General features: G+C 43.4%; 1 pseudogene; it reads left to right on the top strand.

The window, feature by feature from the left end:
* Positions 1 to 1,785: 1,785 nt before the first annotated feature.
* Positions 1,786 to 4,372, top strand: LOC103116217 (NADPH--cytochrome P450 reductase-like; annotated as a pseudogene).
* The last annotated feature ends 7,306 nt before the right edge of the window (positions 4,373 to 11,678 follow it).

The following is an 11,678-nucleotide window of genomic DNA, read 5'->3' on the forward strand; positions in this document are numbered from 1 at the left end:
GGAAGTATGTGTGTTATTGATAAGATCTTTTTACTTTTATTTATTATTAATTTTTTAATCAGAGCAGTGCTCAGGTATGAAAATCTTGAAGTCTTTTGTATAGCTTATGCTATCTCCCTGGGGCAATAAACTCCTTTTTCAATTTAATTTTTAGTAAGATTTATGCTATTCTCATATTATATATGAGAATGTTTCACAAAAGTTCCGTGCTCTGCCAGTTGGGGGGGAGTAAAAAAAAAAAAAGAAGATGGCTGAGCAAGTTGTGGTCTATATACACAATGGAATACTACTCAGCTATAAAAAATAGTGACTTCATCGTTTTCAGCCGATATTGGATGGACCTTGAAAAATTCATGTGAAGTGAAATAAGTCAAAAACAGAAGGATGAATATGGGATGATCTCTCTCTCAGGCAGAAGTTGAAAAAACAATATCAGAAGAGAAAACACAAGTAGAACCTGAACTGGAATTGGCATATTGCACCAAAGTAAGACTCTGTGGTGGATGGGGGTGGGAGGAGAATACAGGTCCAAGAAGGATGACAGAGGACCTAGTGGGGGTTGTATTGTTATATGGGAAACTGAGAAATGTTATGCATGTACAAACTATTGTATTTACTGTCTAATGTAAAACATTAATTCCCCAATAAAGAATTTTTTTTAAAAAAAGAAGAAAAAGTATATATACAACATATGAGATGGTTGGTGGACTAGCTCAGTTGAATAGTACACTGCTTTGTCATGTGCACAACCCAAGTTTCAGGCTAGCCCACACACACTGAAGAAAAAGAAAGAGAAAGAAAGCTTCAGTGTTATTGTTTCTTACACACACATAGTCCCTCTCTCTCTTGATTGGCCTCTGTTTCTAGCTAGGAAAAATAAATAACTAAAAAAAAGAGCTTCAAATGAGTCAAAAAGGAAATTAAATCTCATTTCTTTCATGTACCCCCATGTGTTATATGAATGGAAGGGATAGGACATGAGGAGGCCAGCTGCAGTTTATTCACTACAGTGAACTTAATTTTGTGGCACTAGAGCATTCTTTTAAAAAAAATATTATGTATTTATGTTTTTATAGGATAGAGACATAGAGAAATTGAGAGGGGTGGAGAATGAGAGAGGGAGAGAAACAGAGAGACACAACTGCAAAGCTTTGCCCCTGCGGGTGGGGACCAGGGGCTTGAACCTGCATCCTTGCACAGTATAATATGTACACTTAACCAGGCGCACCACTGCCAGGCCTCAGCTCCAGAGCATTCTTTACCTATCTCTACAAAGTGTCTAGTAGATGTCACTTAATGTGAAACAGATGTCACTATTTTATCTTGTAGATTATAAGAATGTGTGTGTGTGTGTGTGTGTGTGTGTGTGTGTGTGTGTGTGTGTGTGTGTAAATGTAATAACTGTTTCAGCAGCAGGGGCCTTTCCCATTTCTCCTAATATGTTACATTACAAAGAAAAGATAGCTTATTTTCTTTTTAAAAATATTTTATTTATTTTATTGAGAAATAAGAAAGATACAGAAAGACCAGAGCACTGCTCAGCTCAGACTTTTGGTGCTGGGGACTGAAACTCTGAACTCAGAGCCACAGGAATAAATTTTTTTTGTTTTGTTTTGTTTTGTTTCACATAACTGTTATGCTGTTTCCCCAACCCAAAGGAAAGACCTTTTTCAGATGGGTATTATTTAAAAAGCAAACAAACAAACAGGGCGGGGAGGGGCAGGAAAGCTGCCTGCTACTCACTACCCACTACCCGCTGCCTGCATTGTGCGATAGCCAGTCCAAATGTCTGAGCCAACATGTCAGAGAAGGCGGCCTAAGGAAGTATTCAGCATGATGGACAAAGTCCTCCTCTCCTTCCTCATTGTCGGCCTCCTAACAACTGGTTCCTCTTCGGAAAGAAAAAGGATGAGGTCCTCAAGTTCACCAAAATCCAGCCAACGGCCCAATCGTTAAAGACAGCAACTTCATGGGAAAGATGAAGACAGGCCGGAACATTACCGTGTCCAATAGCTCCCAGATTGGCACTACCAAGGAGTTCAGCAACACCCTGTGGAAGAACACCCACCGCTACCGCATGTGGGGCATGGCCGCTGATTCCAAGGGTTATGACCTGGCTGGCTTGAGCAGCCTACCTACATTGAAAACTAACTGGCCTTGTTCTACTTGTCCACCTAAGGTGAGGGGGACCCCCCCACTGACAGTGCCCACAACTTCTCTGACTGGCTGCAGAAGGCAGAAGGCAGAAAGCAGACGGCAGCCTATCCGAGATCAAGTTTGCAGTGTTTGGACTAGAGAAGACGACCTCTGAGGACTTCAGTGCCTTGGACAAGTAAACATCTCTGGGCAACGAGGACAACGACCTGGAGGAGGATTTTTTTTTTTCCCCTCCAGGGTTATTGCTGGGCTCGGTGCCTGCACCATGAATCCACCGCTCCTGGAGGCCATTTTTCCCCCTTTTTGTTGCCCTAGTTGTTGCAGCCTCGTCGCGGTTATTATTGCCATTGTTGACGTTGCTTTGTTGTTGGATAGGACAGAGAGAAATGGAGAGAGGAGGGGAAGACAGAGAGAGAGGGGAGAGAAAGATAGACACCTGCAGACCTGCTTCACTGCCCGTGAAGCGACTCCCCTGCAGGTGGGGAGCCGGGGGCTCGAACCGGGTTCCTTACGCCGGTCCCTGCGCTTTGCACCACGTGCGCTTAACCCACTGCGCCACCGCCCGACTCCCTGGAGGAGGATTTTATCACTTGGCCAGAGCAGTTCTGGCAGGATTTATGTGCACGCACTTTGGGGTGAAAACCACAGGGAAGGAGTCCAGCATCCATCCGTACAATCTAGTGGTGCACGCAGATATACACGTGGTCAAGGACAAGTGAGATGGGCCAGCTGAAGAGCTGAGAGAACCAGAGCCAGAACCCCAGCCCCAGCCCCAGGCCCCACTCGAAGCCAAGAACCTCTTCCTGGCTGTAGTCACCACCATCTGGAGCTGAGTCAGGGCACCAAGCACCTGAACATCTTCAATTGCAAGATCACGTGCGAATCTGGGGACCATGTTGCTACGTAGCCTGCCAGTGACTCAGCATGGGCAACCAGATCTGAGAGGTCCTGGGGGGCCAGCCTGGACGTGGTCATGGCCCGCCACAACCTCGAAGAGGATTGCAACAGGAAGTACCCATCCCCTCCCCCACCTCCTATCTCCTGGTGCTCACCTACTACCTAAACATCACCAACTCGCCATGCACCCACGTGAGGTCAGTTTACAACCCAACCCGCCCAGGAAGAGCGGTTGCGCAGGATAGACTCCACCTCTGACTACCGCAAGGAGCTGTACCTGAGCTGGCTGCCAGAGGCTCGTCGGCACATCCATCGATCACCTCGGCGAGCTGCTGCCCCACCTGCCGGTCCACTACTACTCCATCGCCTCGTGCCCCAAGGTGCACCCTAACTCTGTGCTTATCTGCCACTTCAACAAGGGCATGACTACCAGCTGGCTGCAGGCCACGGAGCCAGCAGGGCAGAACGGGATTTGGTGCCTGCCTATCTATATTCGTGTGCAAGTCCCAGTTCTTCGAGGCCACCACGCCAGTCATCGTGATTGGCCCCAGAACCGGCACAAGGGTGGCCCCTGTCATCCAGGAGCAGGCCTGGCTGCAGCAGTGGAACAACCAGGTGGGCAAGACGCTATTGTAATTTGGACAAGGACTGTCTGAACCGTGAGGAGCTGGCACAGTTCCACAAACATCACACCCTCACCCGGCTAACGTGGATTTCTCCCGGGAGCAGGCCCAGAAGGTTTATATCCAGTGCTTGCTGAAGAGGGACAAAGAACACCTGTGGAAACTGATCTACTATCACCATACCCACATTTACGTCTGCGACGACACTTGCAACATGAAACGTGATCTTCAGAAACCCTTTTTTTTTTTTAATTTCTCTATTGGGGGATTAATGTTTTTACAGTCAACAGTAAATACAATAGTTTGTACATGTATAATATTTTCCAGTTTTCCACATAACAATACAACTCCCACTAGGTCCTCTGCCATCATGTTTCATGACCTGAAACTTCCCACCCACCCCGACCCCAGAGTCTTTTATTTTGGTGAAATACACCAACTCCAGTCCAAGTTCTGCTTTGTGGTACAGAAACTCTTCTAACAACATCGTAGTGGAGCCGGTTGCCAGGGAGCTCTCCCAGGCCGTGGACTTCGCCAAGAAACTGATGGCTGCTACTCCTTGCACATGTGGATCTATGCCGCCCCTGTCCTCCACAGACCTGCCTGCCTACCCTTGTACTCACCCCTCTCACTCCCTCCCTCCAGCCACCAAGGTGGTGTCCACTGGATCTGGCACGTGGGAGCCGGCCCAGTGACAAGGACTGCTTCAGGCCACAGAGGTACCCTCTAGAATCCTGTCCCAGGGAGGGGTACTCAGGACTCATAGTCATACCACAAGGGCTCTCCTCTTCACAAGGCTTCACATGATTTTCAATGAGTGTAAATAATTTTAAATAATCCCTAGCCCTTAGAAAAGGTGTGTTTTCTGAAAAAATAAATAAGTTAATAAAAAAAGCATCTGACTGATAATTTATTGTTTGTTTAGCCTCAGGTATATGGGATTATCTCCTCTGCTTGTGCTCTAACAAAAGTCAATATTGATAAAGAGGTCTACATTATTCAGAAATGACAGATGCTAACAATCCAGTAAAAAAAAAAAAAAAAAAAGACGGGTCCGGGAGGTGGAGCAGTGGATAAAACCTTGGTCTCTCGGGAAGTGCCCAGTTCAATCCCTGGCAGTACATGTACCAGAATGATTTCTGATTCTTTCTTTATCTCCTCCTATCTTTTTCATTAGTGAATAAACAAAATCTTTTTTTTTTGAAAAAAGTGGAAAGATATGCCAATATTAATGTAAAAGGACTTTCATAACTGAGACACCAGAGATCCCTGACTCAGTCTCCAACACAACAAACTCAACTACTCCCCCCTCCGCCCTTGTGTGTGTGTGTGTGTGTGTGTGTGTGTGTGTGTGTGTGTGAAAGTGAAGGCATGAGCTCTGAAGGCAGGGTATCCCAGCCTGAATACAGGCCCTTAACATTTACTAGTGGCGAGACCAGATAGTCTTTCACCCTCTCAAGTTTAGGCTTCTGTTCCTGCTACTGTAAATCTTACCATCTACTTCTTGGGGCTGTTATGAAATTGTGATTGATTAGTCTGATATGCTTAGCACTAGGCCTAACACATAGTAGGTGCTTACTCTCTCTGGTAAATATATAGCTTATTCTTCCTTTTTTATTAGATAGGACATGGAGAAATTGAGAGGGGAGGGGGAAGTGGAGAGGGAGAGAAAAAGACAGACATGTGCAGACCTGCTTCACTGCTTGTGAACCCTGGTTTACTTTTTTTTTCAAAGCATTTGCTTTAATTATTATTTTTATATTATTATTATTATTATTACCTATGGAACATGAAGTGCTTGTGGCATTAAAGTTATCTCCTTCCCTTTTATTTATTTATTTTTTAACCCTGAAGCCTCCAGCTGGAGAACTTTTTGCATAACCATAGGTCTCCCCCTTCCTCATCATTTCAAACTGAAAGCAGGACTCAGTGGGGGAGATAGCATGATTATGCAAAAAAAAGAAAATCACCCATGTCTGAGGCACCAAAAATTTCCTATTCAATCCCTAGAACTACCATAAACCAGAGTTGAGCAGTGCTCTGGCAAATAAATAAATAATCTAAACAGACAGTTCAATAAACAAGATATCAAGATATTCAGATGGCCCACAGAATTATGAAAAATGTTTCCTATCACTTACCACTAGGGAAATGTGAAGTAAGACCATACTTCTGACAATGATACATATCAACAAAACAAGAGATGACAAGTATCCCTGAGGTTGTGGAGAAAAAAGAACTCTGATACACTGTTGGGAGGAATGCAAACAGGTGAGGCCCTACTGAAAACAGTATGAAGAGTTTTTTGTTTCTTTGTCTTTGCTTTTGCTTTTGCTAGAGAGAGAGAGTAAAAGGGAACACACCACCAAAGAAAGCTTCTTCCAACTCAGTGGGCTATGCTTAAACCAGGTACACACACATTGCAAAGCAGCACACTATCCAAGTGAGTTGTTTTACTAGACCTAGAATTCTTTCTTTTCTGACCTTTCCTTTCTTTTCTCCCTCTCTCTCTCTCTCTCTCATAGAACAGAAAGAAGATGGGGGGGGTATGCAGAGGGAGAGAAAGAGACACCTGTAACACTGCTTCACCACTCCTAAAGCTTCCCCTCAGCAGGAGGTGATCTGGGGCTTGAACCCAGGTCCTAGTGCACAATAATGTGTGCTCTCTAATGGGTGTGCCCCCCAACAAACACATACACATAGAGGTCTTAAAAACGGAGTTGGGGTGGTGGTGGAAGAGATAGCATAATTAGATCAACAACGGTTAAGAATGCTCCATCCTCCAAAGGAAGGATGGACAACATACTCTATGCTACACCTGAGGAAGATGGGTCTTGATATTGGGGCAGCTTGGAATGTTCCTACTCATGACCACAGAATGTGAGTTCAAATCTACAGGGATGCAGAGGTCACATAGGCTCCTAAGCTGAATATGGGCCCCAGACCAAATCAAATTGATGGGGTTTACAGTCGACAACATTTATACCCCTTCTCCATATTAGAGAGCTACTCTCTTCCCTGATCCAGCCTTCTGTCCCTTTTCCAGCCATGACATCACCTCCCCAGACAATAACTTGGATCCACCTGCATATCAGATTTCAGGCTCAGAGGAAAAAAAAAACTAGTATAGCTACAGGCCTTTTGAAACATAACTAAAATATGCCTACTAGCTATCTACAAAATGGAGGACCCCTCAACACTTCATCTGCACTATTCTAGCCTTTAGGTCCCTGCTTGTTCAACAGTGTGTGTGGCTTTGTATGTTAACTCTCTTTTCAGCCACCAGGTTCCAGATGCTAGCTAGCATGATGCCGACCAGACTTCCCTGGACAGACAACCCCAACAGTGTGTCCTGGAGCTAGGCTTCCCCAGAGCCCCACCCTACTAGGGAAAGAGAGAGGCAGGCTGGATTATGGATCTACCAGTCAACACCCATGTTCAGTGGGGAATCAATTACAGAAGCCAGACCTTCCACCTTCTGCATCCCACAATGACCTTGGGTCCATACTCCTAGAGGGATAAAGAATAGAAAACCTATCAGGGGAGGGGATGGGATACGGAGATCTGGTGGTGGGAATTGTGTGGACTTGTACCGCTCTTATCCTATGATTTTATTAATGTCTCCTTTTTTAAATAATTTTTTTAAAAAGGGCGTAATTAATATGTGATAAGGTTTTCATTCCTGCAGTCCTAAAGTGTCAGATTTCAACCTGCTGAACCAAAGATGAGCAGTGAGTACTTCAGTAAAATTAATTAAAATCTAAAATACTTTAAGGTCCAACAACAGGACTCCTAGACATATATCCAAATGATATGGGGGCTAGGGAGGCAGCATAAGAGTTATGCAAAAGATTTTCATGCCTGAGGCTGCAAGGTCTCAGGTTCATTCCCTGCCACTACCATAAGCCATAGCTGAGGCAGTGCTCTTGTCACTCACCTGTCTCTGTCTCTCTCTCTGTCTGTCTCTCTCTCTCTCTCACTCACTCATGTTTTTCTCTCTGTATCTTTCATTTAAAATACACAAGTAAATATACAGAATATTTTTCCAGGAGTACATGAGAACACCAATTCAGCCAAATACATGCAACCCTATATTCAAAGCTGCACTATTTAAAATAGCCAAAATATGGAAGCAACCTAAATACCCAATGACAGAGGTGAGTGAAGGGAGGAAAGAGCTTTATTATGCACAGGCCAAGAGTTTAAATCTTTCTGAGAACTCCAGCCCCGAACAAAAGAACATTATAAGCTTATTATATAGGAGGTGCAGGCTTGAGAGCAAAGAGCGTCCTTACAGAAGCAGAGGCTGCAAGGTTAAGTAGCTGGACTTGTACGCATTGCCCAGGGTCTGGTTGCCTTAGTTGCTGTTATGGTTACTTGTTACTTTTCCTGCATACCTGTGTCTGGGGAAGTTTAGCCTCAGCATAAGAGGGGGAGGGTACCTTTTAAGAGGGCAGGAACTAGTCAGGGTTACAGAAGCTGATGTAACAAGCAATTAAAGACAAAATATGGCAATAATCTTGGTTACCATAGATACAGATTAGCACATTTGCTTTTTCTATATCAAACATCTTACTTTCTTGGCTCTCTACTTAAAAAGTTCAGCCTGACTTTCTCTGTCTCAATTTTTGTTTTCACTTACTTCAGCCTTCTACTTTTACACAACTACCTGCTCTGTCTCAGTTTCTGCACAGTACTCAGTCTTTCTACATAGTCTTAACTTTTTAAATAATATTTATTTATTCCCTTTTGTTGCCCTTGTTGTTTTATTGTTGTAGTTACTATTGTTGTTGCTATTAATGTTGTTGTTGTTAGATAAGACAGAGAGAAATGAAGAGAGGAGGGGAAGACAGAGAGGGGAAGAGAAAGACACCTGCAGACCTGCTTCACCACTTGTGAAGTGACTCCCCTGCAGGTGGGGCACAGTCTTAACTCTTTTATGACCAGTTATTCTTCTGTTCTGTGTTGAGGCTTTCTTTTTTTTTTAAATTTTTTATTTAAGAAAGGATTAATGAACAAAAACATAAGGTAGGAGGGGTACAACTCCACACAATTCCCACCACCCAATCCCCATAACCCACCCCCTCCCATGATAGCTTTCCCATTCTCTAGCCCTCTGGGAGCATGGACCCAGGGTCGTTGAGGGTTGCAGAAGGTAGAAGGTCTGGCTTCTGTAATTGCTTCCCCGATGAACATGGGCGTTGACTGGTCGGTCCATACTCCCAGTCTGCCTCTCTCTTTCCCTAGTAAGGTGTGTCTCTGGGGAAGCTGAGCTCCAGGACACATTGGTGGGGTCTTCAATCCAAGGAAGCCTAGCCAGCATCCTGGTGGCATCTGGAACCTGGTGATTGAAAAGAGAGTTAACATATGAAGTCAAACAATTTGTTGAGCAATCATGGATCCCAAGCTTGTAATAGTGGAGAGGAAGTGTTAGGGAGGTACTCACTGCAAACTCTAGTGTACTTCTGCTTTCAGGTATATATTTTGCAGTAGTTTATGGATACGTGTGCACATAAGCTCTCTCTCACAGAAACTGGTGTATATCTAGGTTATGGGACTTTGTTAGAAAGTGAACTACCTGAGATGAAATTAGAGTGTACTATAAAAGGAAAGGTCTCACCTGAGTAATGAAGCTGAAGGTTTGTCATTTCACACGTGAAGTCTCTGCATACAGTCTGAGGTGAAGCATGTTGAGGTGGCAATCGTTGCTTTGGTTAGGTTCTGATCGGCGGATGCAATATTATTTGGTTTGGATTGGGAGATGCATATGGGAAAGTGAGCCCTATCCAAGGGTTCCAGGACTGGGGGAAGTAGGGGCTCTATAGTGAAGATGTGAGGTTCCTGCTGTCTTAGGGTTCAAAAAGACAATCGATAGTTAATATTATCATCACATTATTTGTTATTTGGGTTAACTTTGAAAAGTCCCTTTGTTATGGTTTGCTGTACAGTATCCAGTATCTTGTATATAGCTGTGCTATTGGATGCTTCTAATCTACTTGGTCTAGGCTTTTGAGAGAGTCCGCATATCAACTACATAGCCTATATATTAAAAAGATTCAATTTGTCTTTTGAGAAACTTTGAGACATACAATTGATTTCCCCCTCTCATATTAATTAAATACTGATTTATATGTCTACATTTTGCTAGGAGTGTACATAAACACCATTCCCACCACCAAAGGACTGTGACCCATCCCTCCCGCCCACTCCCACCCCCCACTGGCCCAAGAAGCTACATGTCTACCCCTCACCACTGGGTTTTTACTTTGGTGCCCTACTTACAATTTGATCAGTTACTGCTTTTAGTTTCCCTTTCAGATCTTCTTAGTCAGCTTCTGTTGATGAGTGGGATCATCCCATACTCATCTTTATCTTTCTGACTTAGTTCACTTAACATAATTCCTTCTAGCTCTGTCCAAGATGGGTCAGAGAAGGTGGGTTCATTGTTTTTGATAGCTGCATAGTATTCCATTGTGTATATATACCACAGCTTTCTCAGCCACTCATCTGTTGTTGGGCACCTGGGTTGCTTCCAGGTTTTAGCTATTATGAATTGTGCTGCTATGAACATAGGAGTACACACCTCTTTTTGGTTGGGTGTTATGGAGTCCTTGGGGTATAACCCCAGGAGAGGAATTACTGGATCATATGGAAGGTCCATGTCTAGCCTTCTGAGAGTTTTCCAGACTGCTCTCCACAGAGGCTGTACCAATTTACATTCCCACCAGCAATGTAAAAGGGTTCCTCTGTCCCCACATCCTCTCCAGCATTTGTTGCTGCTGTCCTTTTTGATGTATGCCATTCTTACAGGAGTGAGGTGGTATCTTAGTGTTGTCTTAATTTGCATTTCTCTGACAATCAGTGACCTAGAGCAGTTTTTCATATGTTTGTTAGCCTTTTGGATCTCCTCTGTGGTGAATGTTTTGTTCATTTCCTCTGCTCATTTTTGGATGGGGTCATTTGCTTTTTTGGTGCTAAGTTTGCTGAGCTCTTTATATATTTTGGTGATTAGTTTCTTGTCTGATGTATGGCATGTGAAGATCTTCTCCCATTCTGTGAGGGGTCTCTCTGTTTGTTTAATAGTTTCTTTGGATGTGCAGAAGCTTTTCAATTTGATGTAGTCCCATTGGTTTGTTTCTGCTTTAGTCTTCCTTGCAATTGGGTTTGATTCATCAAAGATGTCCTTGAGGTGTATGTGGGAAAGTGTTTTACCAATGTTTTCCTCTAAGTATTTGATTGTTTCTGGTCTGACATCTAGGTCTTTGATCCATTTGGAGTTGATTTTTGTTTCTGGTGAGATAAAGTGGTTCAATTTCATTCTTCTGCATGTTTCAACCCAGTTTTCCCAGCACCATTTATTGAAGAGAGCCTCCTTTTTCCATTTAATACTTTGGGCCCCCTTATCAAAGATTAGATGCCCATAGGTGTTGGGATTTACTTCTGGGCTTTCAATTCTGTTCCACTGGTCTGTGTGCCTATTTTTCTTCCAATACCATGCTGTTTTGATGATGATGGCTTTATAATATTGTTTAAGGTCTGGGAGTGTGATGCCTCCATTTCTGTTTCTTTTCCTTAAGATGGTTTTGGCAAATCTAGGTGTTTTCAGGTTCCAGATAAATGATTGTAGTGTTTGTTCTATTCTCTTAAAGAAGCTTGGTGGAACTTTGATGGGTATTGCATTAAATTTGTATATGGCTCTGGGGAGAATATTCATTTTTAAGATATTTATTCTTCCAATCCATGAGCATGGGATATCTTTCCATTTCTTGGTATCAGTTTCTATCTCCTTGAGTAGCGACTCATAGTTTTCAGTATACAAGTCTTTCACTTCTTTGGTCAACTTTATTCCTAGGTATTTGATTGATTTTGCTGAAACAGTGAATGGGAGTGATTTCTGGATGTCTTCTTCTTCAGATTTAGTGTTTGCATAAAGAAATGCCACTGATTTTTGTACATTGATTTTGTAGCCTGATACCTTGCTATATTGCCTAATAACTTCCA

This window comes from Erinaceus europaeus, chromosome X (assembly GCF_950295315.1).
Source record: "Erinaceus europaeus chromosome X, mEriEur2.1, whole genome shotgun sequence".
In the NCBI taxonomy this organism is placed as follows: domain Eukaryota; kingdom Metazoa; phylum Chordata; class Mammalia; order Eulipotyphla; family Erinaceidae; genus Erinaceus; species Erinaceus europaeus.